Here is an 18,408-nt window from a genome sequence, read left to right as displayed (position 1 = left end):
TCGTCAAACTTAGTTTGGCTACAAGATATCGGCACGAGGATGGCAAAGGTAAGTAAAATAATAGCACAAATACGAGTTATCGATCATTGGTTCGATGTTTTCGCGACACTAGATCGACAGACCTTTTTATAGCATCGTAAGAGATAAAAAAAACTAAAAGAAAAGCAGAGATAAAATAAAAAAAAGTTGGAAAAGTACCTTTTGCTGTTGCCTTTCGTGTTACGAGCTTTCGTTTTGGAGGCTGCGGTCGACGTGTTCGAGCGCCTCCTGGAAGAGCTCTTATTCTCTCAGGGAATTTCACAGCCGACATGACGTCAGCACCGGTAAACAGAGACACTAAATTTTCATTTTTCTGTCTTCAAGCAATATGATATACATATATACAAACTCCTTCCATATAGAAACAAACACGCACAAAATGATCCTTAAAAAAAAAAAAAACATATATACATATGTAAAAACAGGAAAATAACACTTTCAGAAAGCACGTTCAAAACGGAGTTGAATAAAATGGTATCCGATCACATCGCAAAACCAATATACACTGAAATGCCAGTATCTCCGTTGGAAGAATACGCACACACTATATGTCTTTGCTCCAAACAAGCTTATCGGTAAAAACAACAGAAGCTATCATTCGTTTGAGATGACGAACTGGGTACTCAAAGCTGCCAAGCCTCACTGATAACAATGTGTGACTAATAGAAGGTTGAAAGAACCTCGATACAATTCAATACATGTACTTGTGTACTGTGTACATACAACCTTCAACACAGCATTTTCTTCTTTCTTGAAAGAAAGAAAGAAAAAAAGAAAGAAAAACACTGTATTATCTACTTAAGTTTTATTTCCTTATTTTGTGATTGTTTTAAGTTCGTTCTACCATGGTCATGTAAATTATGTTTCTTTTTTTCTTTCTTGAAGAAAGAAAATCTAATCGTATTCGCTAATTCAAAACATAAAAAGAAAGTAGATAGTAAAAACTACAAAGATTTAAAATATGTTTTACTTTATTTTCTTTACGCTTTCGAAGTGAATAAATACAAAATAAAACAAGAACGTTGATAAGAATAAGCTTAAGAAAGCATTACAACCTTCCTAAGACAGAAAAATAATGTAACCGTAAGCTACTAACTACGCATAGTTCGTAAAATAAATCAAACAAATATCCGCAACATCTTTGTGTAGTTAACATATGTTAACTAAAATATAGTAGTGTAGCGTGGTGTTCTACTTAGGGGACTTACTTTTAACGCATTATTTGTAAATGGGATCAGGAATGGGCAAAGCGACTATGGAAAACGAGCAGTGATTTAACATGAGATATAAATACTTTATTAAATATCTTGGGCCTATGACTTTTTCTTTTCTTTTTTTTTTAATGGCACAATAGTTCAACGTTAACTGTAGCGTCATTTCAAATTTTGCCAGAAGGGAGACAAGATTGCCCACGTTTTTTTATTAGTACATTAGTATACACTAGGGCCAAAATTTTTTTGGAACCGGAAATTTCACTTTCCTGAATTCGGAAAAATTCCAGATTTCCGAAATTGGAATTTTCTAAATTCATGAATTTTTCCGAAATCGGAATTTTTTAAAATTCTGAATTTTTTTCCGAATTCCGAAATTTTTCTGAAATCGGATTTTTTCCAATTTTACTTTCCAGAGTCTGGAAAGTAAAAATTCCGGAATTGTCCATCCCTAGTATAGACCCTAGTACACTTTATTAAAAAGCATGTTTCTCAAACTCAGGCAATTGTCCCCCTGCCCTCCCCAAATGACACCCCTGAATGTAAACGACAGATATGTTAATGTGGCTGTACCGATGGAAGTTTTATGGACATATTAGTTATAATTTATTATAAGAAAAATCTATTTCCTTATGGAGTTTTTCATTATTAATGTAATAAATTACAGCTTAATATACGACTTATAAATTACTAATATGTATTCCACCATATCTATGTGGTTAGTGTATGTGTCTGCAGCGGAGACCTGCGCTCGATTCCCGACAGGAGCTTATATGGTCTGGATCCCACAATAAGCTGTAGGCCCATGTCTCATGATACTACGATCTTTCCTCGACTACAGGGCTGTCCCGTCGAATTCAGGGGCATTGTGTGAAACTAAATTACGGAGATAATGCTACAGGCGAGAATAACATATCCAACAAGAATAAATTATTCTACGCCCGCGAACTTTTTTTCATTTTTTCACATCAACAATACTGATATCTCATTGTAAATAAGCTTCGCTACATTGATAAAATACAGAAAACAAATAAATAAATAAAACGATTCATCTTTAGAAAAATCTTTTAAGTTTTACGTCCCAGGGTTATGCCGGTTAGGCTAGAGGAGACGGTGATGATGAGAGATGAGTGAAATGGTTGAATAAAGAAAGTAGGAGGAAACGGGAGAACCCCGAGAAAACCCACGCGGACGGTATTTGTCCACCACAAGGTCCACACGGCGCGAGCTGGGATCGAACCAAGGACCCCAAGCACCGGAGGTGAACGCTCTACCACTGAGCCACCGCGCCCCCTCATCATCTTTAGATATTTTAAAACTTGTTAATTTTTCTTGAGGTGTCTAAAACTATTTTTTTCTATAAAAGCGTGTTATGCACTAGGGTGGAGTCCTTACTTGTTATGCGCGAGATCCCTGATTCGATTGCAGAAAGTCCAGACTCGAGTTTGTGGGGAACAACATCAAGTCCATGTTTTTTTTCGGGGTTCTCCCGTTTCCTCTCGCAACTGCCCTACTTGCGGTGCCCATAGAACGGTCTTGTTTACCTACCTTATGCCCATATCTGAAAATTTCTCAAGATTAGAGACATGAAAATTGGTATTTAGGATTTTAATTTAAAATAAACACGTGCTTCAGCACATTTTTTATGTTTCTCTTAGAAGGGAAGAAAAAAGTGGAAAATGAAAACAGTGAGGGTTGTAACTCTTACAGTAAGATGGCCATATTCTGAAATTCTTTAAGATCAAAGACATGTTAGGATATGAGAGGTGCGAGGCTGTAGGTTGAGCAAATGCAGGGATTTTGGTGCGAAGTCCCCAGCGAGCTAACCGAAGGCTAGTATATATACACGAGTGTATATATAATGCAAAGTATCTAAGAAAATTTTGATGTAGCAGGAGAGTGTTGGCGATCTTTGCCAAAACATTCTGAACATTTCTACAATTTATGAAAATAAATATTTCAGAAATCTTATAATTTTAAGATATTCAATATATATTGATATCACTCCATTAGCCAAACTACTTTCAATATGACAATAAAGGTAAACAGTTAGCAGATGCTTTTTTTTTTAAATTTTTTTGCAACATCAACATTTTTCAAAAATAAAACATACACTATTTGTAGTTAAAATTCCACATTTTAAAAATCTTTTGGTTAATTACGGGTCCAGAACTAGGTCCTCATATTTTTTGTACTGTTTTAAAGAAAATGATTAGTAAAGGATTTAATGTTGCCTTTATGTTTATGGTCAATTAGTTTCGACAATGAGATTCTAGAAATCGCAAGCTCTTAAGGATGGTGTAAAGCCACAAAAAGTTTGTTTTTGTGATAAGAGATGGCGTTGCTATCGCCCTATCTTTTCAATGTAAATCAATATTCACAAAAATGGCTAATAACTTTTACAAATACTGAACTATGTTCTTCACTGTCAGTCTGTTTGAAGATAATGACTATACACAGCAACTGTTCCGTGCAATTTTCGAATTGTTGACTCGTTCATTGTTGCGTTCAACTAATTGTTGCATAGGAATTCAATGCCTCTCCCAATGCCTCGAATTTTGTATAGATTTGCCAGGTCTGACTGAAATTTAATAATAATAATAATAATAATAATAATAATAATAATAATAATAATAATAAACTGCTTTTACTTTTCCATTCTAACTGTTTTAGGGGTCATATTGAAGCCATAAGATTAACATTATCGCTAAGGTTAATAGCCTTAGGTTAGGCAACCAGTACAAGGACTGCGTATAGCGGGTTGATGGAGGTTGCAGGCGCTTTGCTTTAATCAAGATTGTAAAACCTATTATTGCATGGCAGCAATCTTAAAGGTATGTAGAGCTGCACTGAGACATACTCCTGTGTATTTATTATACAAAAAAATTTCCATTTAACATCATTTATCACTCCTCCAAGTTTGTCGCAAACTCACCCCAACATCTATTCTATATATAAAGATGTTACCGTCAATCACTTTTCTCTAACGTGACTTGTACAGATGTTGTGAGGAAGTGGAAGGAGATTCACGCTTATATTAGAATAATGTGCTGTGTAGACAGCACAGGTTCAACTAGTCAATAACTTATATACCAGGTTTTTTTCTTTTTCTTTTTTGGTTTTTCTTCTGTAGCAATTTGCCAAACAAATTTAGATTTGCATTGCAATTTATAATTTCTGTATATCATTTTTGCCAGCAATGACAATGGAAATTATATATATATATATATATATATATATATATATATATATATATATATATATATATATATATATAATTTTTATTTTAATGGACATACAATTAATATAATAGGAAGGTAACTATAATAACAATGAAATTCCTTCAGTTCTTTGTTTGCTTTTTAAAATTTAATAATACAAATTTAGTAAAACATTCTTCATGAACATCGTAAAAGTTGTTGTCAGCCTCCTAAGATGTCTGTACTTCCGTCTTATTGTGGGTTATAGAAGAAAAATCTCGCCCAGTTCTTTACCAGGAGGTAATGTGCCTAAGATCGATGACACATTCCCGTGCTGGATGGCGATGCTGATACGTTGGAAAAAAAATAGCTCAAGTGGTAGAGCGTTGGCTTCGCATTCGGAAGGTCGTGGGTTCGAATCCCGCTGCCGACCATCCTGACTGAGGTTTTCCAGGGTTTCCCTCAGTCCTACCAGGAAAATGCCGGGATGGTACCTACTAAACAGGCCCTGGCCGATACCTTCCCAAATCCTTTCCATTGTTATTGTTGTTGTTGGATATCCAGTGTAAAATGGCCTCTGAGCTGTATCTGGTGATTGCTAAATAAATAAATAAATAAAAATGCAGTAGCTCGGGGATCACCAGTTTTGATCGATATTCGATGACCAACTTCATTAATGAAATTGGATTCTTCGTGACCCCAAGACCCACTGGTTTCTATTGCTACTGTTACAAACCAATATTTGTCCAATAGGTTTGTGTATTTTAGTCTTTTGTCTATTCTCCGTGAGCGGCGAAGAATGAGGTATGTTGAAGAATGGGGTATGTTGGAAGTAGCAAACGTATCAGAACATGTGAAATCCCAGACTATTTAGTGCTTTAGACTATTTAGTACCAAAGTCATGCCGTCAGGCCTTTTACCACCAGAGTGGCAACAACCATTTGGTTCTTTTATTGAAGGAACTATTGCTGATACGAGGGCTCTACAAATGATGTCGTTCACATTATGATGTCGAGATTGTCTTCCCGCATTTTTTTTTTTTTTTTTTTCATGAAAGACCCTGTAATTCTTTATTATCAACATACGCGTTGCAAGCAGGACAATAATGAGGCTTACAAATATTATCACCTAAGCGCAGAGCTGTTACGAAAGCTGTCATTAGAAAGATGTAGGACGAGTGTGTGAGAAGGTAGGGCTTGAAGCCACGCTCCGTTTTTGGAGGAGGAGACAGCTGAAAGCATGGCTTTGTCAGCTGGGTTATTAGTTGATGATAGGAGTGAAGATAAACGAAGCTTGACTATAGGTTCATCCCAAACAGACTGGACATATCTTTTGTCGTTAGGTGGGGGATCCATTTATCGATGCATTCTTGTACATCTCGAATCAAGTCTAAGTCAACCTCCTATTGAAGAAGAGATCCAATTATTTCTCGTGAGCCATATAATGATGCGAGGAAAGAAGGTATGGCGATATTCATGGCTCGACGAATCCCAAGGGCTCCTTTCTCAACTAGTAAGGAAGCTTGTAACCATGAACTGTATTTTATTATTATTTATTTATTTACTATTTTTCGTGAACAAGAAATAATACATAAAAATAAACTCTTTTGTATACAATAAACATCTATGATAATCAAAAACAAAATAGACAATCTTTTCTTTCTTTTTTTTATAAGACTAACTTTGTCATTCTGCAGATTGGCAAACATGGTATCTGGTTTTGAATGTGTAACCATAGAGCTTTTTTATTATTAAGTGTTGAATCCGTAATGCTATCAAGAAACGATAAATTGGCATTTCGCAGCCAGATGCGGATCTGAAAGGTAAAAAACGGGGAGGGGGAAGCTAGACACCAAACTATGATAGGTATATCATAAGTTTACTATTCACTTTCAAAAATCTATAAATAATAGCTTAAATTATTTTTATCACTCAGAAACTGGGAGGCCTAGCCCCCCCGGACTATATCCGCCACTGATCACAGTCCATGGAATGAACTTATGGCAAAAATACAATAACTTAATTTCAAACAGGTGTTAATTTACTAACTCACATTTTAGACAAGTGATGTCCGGATAAAATTTGATTTTTCATTATCTTTTTTACAAATTGGAAACTATATACTAGTTCTCTTTCTCCATTTCAGTGACGAACAAGAGGACGTTGGGGAAGAATATTTCTGGGTAGGGGTGATGAAACAACGATGCAGATATGTCACTTATGAACTCCTTACCCCAGAACTTGAAACAACAGAATTACAGAAACGGAAGTATGGGTTAAGTCCCATGTTTCCGTTAGTTATCTAATTTCCGAAAAATAAGTTGAAGTCTTACATTTCGAAAGCGCTTTATGTTCGTATGTTACAAAATATTGTAGTGTATATAGTCTCTTTGTTATCAATCCTACCGCCAGTCTCCGGTCATATGTTGATTGGGAACGTAAGAGACACGTAAAAAGGAAAACGTCAGGTTTTCGAGGTGAGATTTATTATAACTATAAGACATCAAAAGCGAACCTTTCTATCATGAAGGAAACACTATTTTCTTGTGAAAGAGGTTCGCTTTGGTAATAAATTATGATCATAAATGCATCACATTTTGCGATGTAAGTTTTCGTTTGCGATGCAATTTAATGATTATGTCTAATCGAACTACTATGCGATACCGCTTTAAGTAAACGTTGATACACACAAATAAAACACACCGTGAGGTTGAATCGTATTCATGAATCATTCACTAAATAAAGTGTAGCCTTCTTTTAATCAGTAAAGAAAAATATTACAACAGTAAACCAACAATCAAAAAGAAATAAATTTACCGCAAAAAAATATTTTTGGGTGCATCTCAACGCTTACAACATGAAAACCACACTCAAAGCCGAAGAAATAAGTCCTTGATAGGTTTGTAGTACACTTCTTTCAAGTTTTTTTTTTTTTTTTTTTTTTCTGTCCACAAAAGTATTATCTCACCCAAGAAATATTTTGCACAACATTGAAGTGACGTCACCGTCATGTTTTCGTTTCGGACAACTAACGCCGTTGGAGAAACATGACAGCGACATTTACTTATCAAAAGAGAAAGCCTTCTTTTTCAAATGCAGTTCCTTCGTTATTTCGTCCAAAGGTCTAATGAACTTTTACTTTCCAATACCGCTGACGTTATTTGTCAACAGAAACATAAGTGAATTATCACGTATTTAGGAATTAGTTCTAATCGTGCATCGTGAAGTCTTTATCTACCGTAGCGTCCCCATTTGGATGACCATAATTTCAACCACTAAAAAACAGGGTTCCAAATGCGTTGTAACAAAAGCGTATTTTGGAATAAATTAATATTTTCACGGCACAACAATACTACAAAATGAAAATATAGTATAAAACGGTGTTTGTTAACTAACTGGAAATATAATAATGCCGTGTTACATAAGCAATATTTATAATACAATAAATTTAACTATTGTGTTTTGTAATGACAAAAGAAGTCTCTGCAAAAATATTGTCTTAATTCAGTGAATTACTTATGTTAATTATTTCAATCACACTTAGGCCTATTGAGGTCTCTAACGGGGCTTCAAGATTCGCCTAATACCTCCTAGCTATGCAAACGTCAATCAAAACGATAACACAGAGCTCATTTTCTTATTAGGCGAAAGTTGAATTTTTTCTTAAACCTTAGTTTAGCTCGCATATGTTGGTAGTCCTGCACCTCATTCATAATTTATAGTGTATAAAAGACAAAAGTTAACCAATCCTTGACACCGTGCACTATTGGGGCATGAACGATATGGTTCGGTTGGATCAGACCCACTGCTGTTTCAGATGAAAAAGGTCATTGAAACAATCAGTTTTAAGGAGAGCGTTTATGTTTTAATATTTTAGGTTTCATGTAATAAATTCTGCTTTTTTTAGAACAGGAAAGGTATCTATTACACTGAAAAACTAAAAAGAATAAGAAAGAAGGAACTTCGAAAGATTTATAAAAGTTATGAATAATTCGAGAGTAGTTCAACACTAAGATAACGCCAACATGTCACTTTCATCTTGTTATTTGATTCCCAAAATGTGACTTCCCTACAATTAATGCACATGTCTGAGTAAAACAATCTCAAACAAGTACTGTTGAACTGAGGGCATGAGGGTTTTACATTTACAATACACCAGCTTCAGAAAAGAATTTGATACTGATATGTCCAAAGAAGTAATTGGGTAGCATTAATTTTCTCCCCCGATCCCCAGTCAATTGCTGGAATATCTTACTTCATGCCGAGTTTGCTTCTGATAGTACACCTCCAGTACACCTTCAAATTATCACACTTTTACGAGTTCTTCAGGATTCATAGTAGATGCATCAATTTTTTTTTTTTTTTTTTTTTTTTTAACCAAGCGCCATTTTGCGATTTTCGAGATTTTTTACATCAGTGAGTAGGAAACAATGTAAATAATGTTTTAAAAATGGTTTGAAACCCTGCATATTTGTTTAAATGTTCAGGATAAGCTTTTCGACCAAGCGCCAAGCACTGGATCGTAATGGGAACATGTTTTTATTTCCTTCAATATCTCAGAACCGTGTTTTGGCGTTTTGTCAATTGATGCATAACACCGTCCAATTAACTGTCTATCTCTCGAGTAGTTTCTAACAAGTTTCCTTCCCTTTCTGGAACAAACAAAGTCGTGTCTCTTTTTAAAAAATCATGTAAAACAGCATCACATCATCCATATTTCCCCATATATTTTCATGTATTTAAACATTTTGGCTGGTTGATGAAATTTGCCTTCTTTGTGAATCAGTTAAAGCAATCAAAAAAATACACTTGAAAGAAACAAATAAGATTAAATGGCACAAGCCTATCATTTGTAATTTTATATCTATCTAACCTACAGAGATGACATATATGAAACAAAGGAAATTTTGTTTACAAAAGATTTTGTTATAAGCTCGAAGACCGTATAATTAGAACCTAAGGTAAGAAATCAAGGAAAACATGATTGTTCTATAAACGGTGGCGGCTTGAATATATACAGATTTGTAGATCTTTTGAAACAAGAGCAAGCAGAAAATGAAGTGACAATGTATTAACTTCAGATGGAACACATTGCTAAATCAAAGAAAGCAAAGTGGTGACGTCTTTATCGATGTATTGTGGAATTCAAAAGAAGGGTTGGATCACAAGAAATAGTCATAATACAGCACTTCGATGCTGCAGTGTCTCACTATATTTCATTTATGTGTGACTAGTGATTCTTGGTGCTTTGTTTATTTTATGATTTATGCAAACTTTCGTATAATTTTTATCACTTCATTTTATGTTTTGTTTTCTGTAATACATTTTGTAACTGCGTGTAACATTATCACAGCTCGATGTCAAGCGTACGTATACTACCTATTCATATACGATGTCAAGCGTACGTATATTACCTGGACGCAGAGCGGAAATTTTCAGGATCTTCATGTTAAAAATCTAGCCTGAAATATGGTATGCGAAAAGAAGCCTGACAGTTTTCCCATTAGATGCTACTGGCGCTAGAAGGAGCTAAGGCCATTGCTCATTCGCTATAGCGTAATTCGTGCATGTTTTTGTATACCCCACACCAAAACGTCTGCAAATCTTATGCATCTAATCATTCTACCACCTACCAAATACCACCATCATCAGGTAAACTCTTTTTCACTATCTCTTCTAGATAGACATTAAATAGTGTTGGCGAGAGGCAGCATCCTTGTCGAACTCCACTTCCAACTGCACTCTCTTCCGTCAGTTCTTTCCCTATCCTAACACTTACTTGTTGGTTCATGTATAAGTTTCTTATGAGTCTTCTGTCTTTCCATTCCAATCCTATCTTCGTTAGAACTCCCAAAAACAATTGCCAATTCACGCGGTCAAAAGCCTTTTCTAGATCAATAAATATATCTAATCCAAGTTAATAATAATAATAAAATAATTCAAGAAGTGAGCATGGTAAGTTAATGCGAGAAACAGCAAATCTACAATGCTGTCCACTATGCCTCATGGCCTGGTATCGAAGCAAGGATTCTCCATATCACAGGTGAGAGAATTACTGGTCGAATAACTAACGTCCACGAGGAACTGAACTCACGATTAGAAGAACAGGATCAAGAAACTAGTAGCTAGGAAGTTCAAGAGTCTACAAATACTCATAAAATGAGTTTCCGATAATGATATACTGAAGACAACGAATCATGTTTAGTATGCGGAATCACGTCTAAGGAACAACAAAGAACTGTTATTATTTTCGTGGTTATTCATATCTAATTATCCCGGAAGGACATTTAAAACGTATTAAGATAGTATACAAATTCAATGCAGTATAAGACTACCAATATATATATATATTTTTTTTTTGTCAAATCGTAATTTTGTCATTTCTAAAAATACACTCGATTTTTTCAATCAACAAGGCACGAAATAAGCCACAGAAACAAGTTACGGCTACTATTATCAATTTTAGTAACGGGACAAGTTTCGTATGAGGAAATATTCTTATCGTTTTTACCGGTGATAGGAAACAGAAAGACAAATCTTTGTCACTGAACTTATGTTAAACACTTTATTGATTTTTTTTTCTGGATATGAAAATCGTTTTACTACGTCAAGTTGCATTTTTACATTTGTAAACAGTGGTCTCATCCAGCTGGTTCATCTGAACCTGTTAAAATTTCTCAGATTCCTGGAACCGGTTGTTAAAATTTCTCAGGTTTCAGGAATAGGTTCTTAAAAAACCTCAGGTTCTCCGAACCAGTTGTTAAAGTTGTGTTTCCACTTATAAATCTAGTACTTATGAAAAAGAAATAATTCTGTAGTAATATTTAAAAAAAAAATTAGTATATATTTCTTACCTTTCCAGGTTTTAAGGAAACCTTCCAGATAAGCTGCTGTTGATACATGGCACTTTTACTTTCCTACAGCATTTCCTTAGTCTAAATGTACATCAATTCTGTCGATGTGTACACGCAGTTCATTTCTATAACATGTATCTGTTAGAATTGTCCTATCCGAAACGCAAATTTTGCATTGCACTGACGTAGGTGCCGCTGCTTTATTTCAATCTCAGAAGAAATATCTATGTTAGTTGGTGAGAAATTGCATGGCTTCGGACGAGAGAATTTGCAGCTACGAAACTGAGAACACTGTGTTAAAGTTGTTATTAGTATCGTTGGAATGTTAATATTAATATAATCATATAGTAATAATACTAACTATAGAACTGGCTGTTAAATATTTTGAATTACACCATTGATATATGTAATGAAATCATAACAAATCAAAGATAATTTACACATTATTTGTACTATTCTTTAGTGCAGTTATTTTGAACTGGCTGATGTACGATGTAGAAACGTGCTTTTAAGATCAGAGACAGTACAGAGGGAACTGGTTAAGTAAAAGATGGGAGAAGACGAAATATGAAAATGAAATAAAACACGAGATGACAATGTACGATAACTCTTGAATCCACGAGTAGTGTCTGAACAACCAGACTAGCTGTCACTGCTGTCTTTTATCAACGCTAAGTTTTCCCGTCTAGTTCTTTTTCTCTCTATGTGTTTTAATGAGAACGAGAGCAGACAATCGTTACGTCACAGAGCATCCATTGGGAAATGACTGTTTTACTATTTCCGTTTCGTAATATTTTATGTGTAAAATAAAGCGTGCAACTTTCCGAGTTCGATTCCACGCAGGAGAGCATTGATCAAATGGTGGCAGTTTGCATTTCATTTCAAAGTGTAGCTTCTCGTCTCATATAAGGAGCACGGTGGCACAGTGGTACAGCGTTTACCTCTGGTACGTGAGGTCACTAGTTCGATTCCCGGCCAAGTAAGTTTGTGGTGGACAACATCGTGTCCGCGTGTTTTCTCGGGCTACTTTCGTTTCCTCCCACTTTTCATCCCACCAATTCTTCCATCATCAACTCACTGGCTTTAATCATCGTTTCCCTTAGCCGCAAGGGCATAAATCGTGAGACGTTGATCTGAAATATTTCATTTCATTTTCATTTTCACGTCTCATACAGCCTTCTACTGAAAAAAAAAAAAAGAAAAGAAAACCAAACTCCAAGAAACAACAACTACATTCTAAATGGAAAATCTATATTCACCTGCAATCGCACCATCCGATTTCAGCAACAGGTTTCTTGTTCGCTACCTCGCACCAGCTGAACAGCAACGGTTGCCTAAAAAAAGATCCGCTTCGCTAAACAACCGCACCTCTATTACAAGATGAATAGGTTTTTCGATCGATCTTTTTAGCATCTATAACATCTTTCAACTAAGGAACAAAGACGACTGCGTATAAATGAATGGCGTAACTAAATTCTTCGTCGAAATTCAAATTAAACCAATGAGAAAAGAGGAAACTATTAAGCAATGAAAGGGGCTATCACGAGACAGACCACAAAGAAAGTAAGTAGGATGTTTTGGTTTTGTTTTCTTCCTCTAGCTAAACAAACGGAAGGAACGAATTTAGTTCATATAGCTACTTTATTTTCAGCAAGCAACGTTACTCCATATCACGTCACGTGATAGTGGAAGATCTATAAACGAGTAATGGTCGTTGACTTAAAAAAGAGGAGTAAACACACGTGTACGACTGCAAATAACAATCTTTGGCCACAGAATAAGTCAAAGGCCCATCCAAAAGTCAAAGACCGATCAAAAGTGACAACTTTACAAGAAGACTAATACAAAAGTGAATCAGAGAAGCATACACAATTTATAATCACTATTTTTAATCCACGACAAGCTGTCACATCATTTTGTTTGTATTATTCAACATATGAAGACAAATGCCACAAAGGGCTACGTAGTGTGTTTGCGCCGCGCTTTCTTCGTTGAGAAAAGACCAACAGCCTAATAATGCAGCGACACAGAAGTGTTGCCAGATTGGGCTACAAGTAGTGGATTGGGCGATCTTTTAAGTGCCCTCGATACCAAAATTTCAAATTGGGGAACATGCTACTTTTGTGTTGCTTTTAATTATCTGCAGGCTATAATTCTTAGGAATGCTTGAACTTTCTTTTTTTTTTTTTAATATATAAAAACAAATTATTAGTTTTATATCATATAATACAAGAAAAGTTTTGTTTGTTAAATATTCTATTCACAATGAACAATCATTTTACTAAATCTAACACGTTTGATACAAGTTTAATTCTTGTTTTAATACTTCTTAATTTCCAGATATGACAACACTACACTTTTGTTGAGCTTGCGCATTCTTAAGAGTTGCAGTATCACATCGCAAATTTAACTGTGTTACTGTATTATTCATAATAACATAATGAGTAAGATGAATTACAATACAAACTTCCAAAATGCATGGCTCCTATTTTTTTTTAAAAAAAATAGCATATAAACTTAAGAAATGAGGAATCACAATGAAAAAGCATACTGTATTTCGAAGCAGCGTATGATCCCAGTTTCGATTCCCGATGGAGACACTCGGTCAAGAAAGTGTAACAGCTTTTCCAGGCCGACCATCTTGAGTAATAGTTTGCCTGGGTTTTCCTAATTCACACCAGGCAAGTGCCGGGATGGTACGTAACATAATGGTCCCAGGCCGCCTCCTTCCTTCCCCAATCCTTTCTTCCCTTTCCTCGGACAGTGTGCTCGCCGAGGGACGTCATCCCTCAGTGGCCTTAAATGCCGAAAGCCCAGAAATCTCACTCCTAATCCTAATTAAAGCAGTGTATATCAGACCCTACAAAACTGGCTTAAGCAAACATATCTCCTTGGAAATAAGAAAGATCACCAATCGGTACTATCATTGTGTGTTCAGTTCGTTACACACTGTAGTTCTACTGCTCCTGACGTAGTATGAACTTTGCCTTAACACACCACCGCCAACAGCTCGAAACGGCAGTCGCTGCCTGACCGTTGCCAACCCAGGCATTTGACGTATTTCTAACTCTAGGTGTTTTCATGAAATCTATAAGGATCTATATATGTGTATGATTAGTTGCAAAATAATTCATTTCTATAGGCTACAAATAGTTCAAATACGATACTTTTGGAGCACAACTTCGATACTTTTTGATCTTCAGATCTGACAACACTGCATAGTTACCGAGAAAACGTCACTTTTCCTGAGTTAATAGTTAAGAATAACGCATGAAAGTAAATAATACAATAATTTAAGAGTAAACAGGATTTTAAGAATCCTACAATTTCATTAACTTTTAATGCAAACAAAAATCCAACGATGAGCTATATACTAATAGATAGATCTTACTAAGCTGAAACAAAATGATATACGTAAATGTAGACGTTCATGCGTAGTTTTCGAGAAAATGAAAGAAAAAGAACTTCTTTATAAACCTAGGAATTGATGACGTACTGGTACGAAGACAAAACATAGTACAGGTCAGAGGCGGATCCAGAATGGACTTCTGGGGAGGCGGTGGGTTGTAATACTCTACTCAGAGCTACTTTTAAGAGCTCCAAACTTCGGGATGGGATTTATTTATATATAAAATAAGAAAATTTCCTCTTCTGGGGGGGGGGCGATTGCCCCAATCGCCCCCCTGGATCCGACCCTGGTACGGATAATGAGAAATATAAAAATATACACAAGTGGTTAACTTTTAAATTTTAAATTCTGTTTAGCTAAAATATTGTCAAAATTAATATATATACCTCTCAATAGATCCCATAGATGGAAACAAGGTTAACATGTTTTGAGAATAAATTCTCATGTGTAGATTTCGGGAATATAAAGAACTTTTTGTTACGTTAAAAAAATATGTATTTGTTGTCAGTAATAACCGACAGTTTTTATTTTACATGAACAGATTGTTAGAGCGCTAAGCTCTGGTGCGTGGGACCCTGGTTCCATCCCCGCCCAAGTGAGTTTGTGGTGGACAACATTGTGTTCGTGGGTTTTCTCGTATACTCCCGTTCCCTCCCACCTTATCATTCCACCAATGTTTCCATCATCATTGGCTTGCTTTACTCATCGTCTTTCTTAGCCCAAAGGACATAATCGTACGACGTTGAACGGAAATACTTCATTTTTGAGCAGATTGTTACTTATTTATTTACCGTATGTACTGTGTATGTAGCAGAATACACTGTTAACTAAAGCATGGAACATGATCGATGGCCTGTGCGCTAGGTGATTAAACGAAGTCTGTGATGCGACGCTTCGTTTGGTTAGAAAAGGGTATGGCTAAGGTGCATCAGCAATTTTTTTCGTTTATAAACTCACAATGTGAACAAAGACGTGGCAACACTGCAGCGTTCTCATTTGCACATAGACCTCGGAGCGGCGTCTTCTAACGCCATATACTATGTCCCTTAACACAGTAGATAGTTATTTGTACATTTCTAACGGTGACACACATACTCCTTACACACATACTACTTACAATGAATTAAAAGTAGCAGCATTCTATTAGTAGGAAAAAAAAAACTACGCTCCGTCCCCGCTGTATCACGGTTAAACAAATGTGAAATTAAAAACAGCATAATAACATTGTTGTATATGTGGGAGTTCGTATGGAAGCAAGAGAGGGTAAATCTCCCCCTCCCACCTTGAAATTTAAAAGACAAATGCATGAGTAAAATAACTAGCTGTTTACTTTATTGCTTCTACGTATTTATAAGTAAAATCTGCATTAATTTGGATTGCGTCTACCCAGAAGTATGTTTTTTTTTTATTTGTATCCCATGAGTCTGTTTTGCATTCTTATTCGCTACCGAGGTTATGAAGGACGATAAACATCAACTCTTAACCACGACCGGGGTTTTACTCCGTGTTATTGGCGTGTACAGAGACCAGCAGGCTGTTACCCATAACACTATCTCAACGCTCCCACTGGTCTAGTGGCTAGCGCGTGCACCTTTGCTTTATGTGGTTCTGGGTTCGATCGCCGGTTGGAGAACATTAAAGAACTTGAACGCATTAGGTAGGGAAAGGCTTTTGAATGAACACGCTCAGTTTTGTGATTAGTGACCCCTATCCGGCATAATCGAGGGACGTAAAACTCAAAGATTTCGCTTTTTTTTTTTTTTTGAATGCATTGCCTATGATCGAAAAATTTTTCTTCTGAGCTAGGTGTCAGTTTTGAAAACTAGGCATACAATGCTTACCTCTGGCGCGTAGGGTCCCTGGTTCGACCCCCGGCCAAGTAAGTTAGTGGTACAGAATATCGTGTCCGTGGGTTTTCTCGGGGTACTCCCGTTTTCTCCCACTTTCTCATTGCACTAATTCTTTCATAATCATTCACTTGCCTTAATCATTGTCTCTTTTAACCTAAAGGGCATCATTGTGAGGTGTTAAATTGAAAGATTTCATTTTGAAAACTAGGCACCACCATGCAGCTCAACAAATAGGCCTACATTTACATGTTTTGCTCCTAAATTTCCTAAGCGCCTGAATCATGTTCCCAATCGACAGTTGACCTGGCGATCAGCCTATTACGGTGGTTCAAGTTTCACCTTAAGATGCAGATCTATATCTCATATAAACTCGGTGTGAAAATGGACGCTAAACTTCAACAAACAACAACTATTATGATCACTAAACCGCTCTAGCCAATTAAGTGGTTGTTGGATTGGTTGGTGTATGGCAAGCACCTCAATTCCGACATGATTTGACTGAAACTTCGAACAACTCAATAAGTATCCCCTCTGATTGTAAAAGTTGTGCCATCAGCAGGACTGGAACCCAGGTCAACAAACGTCAACAAAGCCAGCGTGTTGGAGCCTATTTCAAGTGTGCTCCTACTGTCGATGTGGGCTTTCCTGTACCTTCCTCGAAAGAGGAGAGACAAGTTGTTGTGGTTGATATCTTTCAATTGTTGGATGCAGAAGCGTTGCCACAATGGATTATAACACGGACTTCGCTGTGCACTGTCTTGTTAGCCATTCTAAGTAGCCTACGATCTTCACTCTAGCCATTCTAAGTAGCCTACGATCTTCACTCTAGCCTTTCTAAGTAGCTTACGATCTTCACTCGTTACGATCAAACGACTGAATGACAAACTGGCAACACACATACACTTCTTTCCCCCCTAAGCAAAGGGAGGTTTTCCTCCTTAAGAGGGTGCAGGGATGGAGCCTAAGTATGTTTCGCATCTTTTCTGAGGGCACACTTGAACTAGAAAGGCCCTAACCATCAGTCACATACGAGCATATTCAGACATACTTATCATCACCGTTGCCCACATCTCTCAGTGGGGCTTGGTCACAAACACCCAAATTCACCATAGTCCCCTTCCCAGTTTACTATTCTGCTCTCCAAATTAACCATTCTCTTTCCAATGTACTATTTGTTTCTCAATTTACTGTTCTGCCCTCCAAATTAACTATTACCTCCCAAATATTCTATTCTTCCCTCCAAATTAACTATTCCCCTCTCAAATATACTATTCTTCCCTCGAAATCAACTATTCCCATCGAAAGCGTACTATTCTTCCTTCCAAATTTACCATTCTCCACATGCCGAAATGGATCATTCTGCACTCCAGAATGTACCTTACTCTCTCCAAATTTAACATTCCCCAGTTAAATGTTTACCATTTTCAATGAAAAATTATGTCTCGCAAATAATCACATGGGCGCGATCTGTGTCCTAAAATCAGCGTATGGAGGACAATCCCTGACCCTGACTATCGTAAAGCTTTCTAGAAATCTATCATTCAACATGTCAATGGGAAATGAAATGAAATCTTTTAGTTTTGTCCCAATGGAATGAAAATGCGGAAGGAGATAGGAGAACCTTGAAGAAAACCCACGAACACGCGTGCTTTCCAACTCATTTGGTCTGGGATCGAACTAGGGACCCCTAGCACCAAAGGTGAGCTCTCTAACCACTTATCTTCGTGTTGATAAGTGATCCATGGTCTTCTGCGCATTGGTGTTCAATATTACTGTACTACAGCAGGGACACGAACTCTCACAGAAACTTCGAGAACAGTTTAAAAAAAAAAAACTCTATGCTCTT

General features: G+C 36.4%; 1 protein-coding gene across 5 annotated transcripts in view; it reads right to left on the bottom strand.

Moving 5' to 3' along the window:
* Nucleotides 1-18,408, bottom strand: part of LOC145675643 (uncharacterized) — an 898,816-nt gene that overhangs the window by 573,828 nt on the left and 306,580 nt on the right. The window lies entirely within an intron of this gene.

The sequence above is a fragment of the Thermobia domestica genome, chromosome 18 (genome assembly GCF_964235325.1).
Source record: "Thermobia domestica chromosome 18, izTheDome1.hap1.1, whole genome shotgun sequence".
In the NCBI taxonomy this organism is placed as follows: Eukaryota; Metazoa; Arthropoda; class Insecta; order Zygentoma; family Lepismatidae; genus Thermobia; species Thermobia domestica.
The sequence above is the reverse complement of the archived record's forward strand: the minus strand, read 5'-3'. Positions and strand labels throughout refer to the sequence as shown.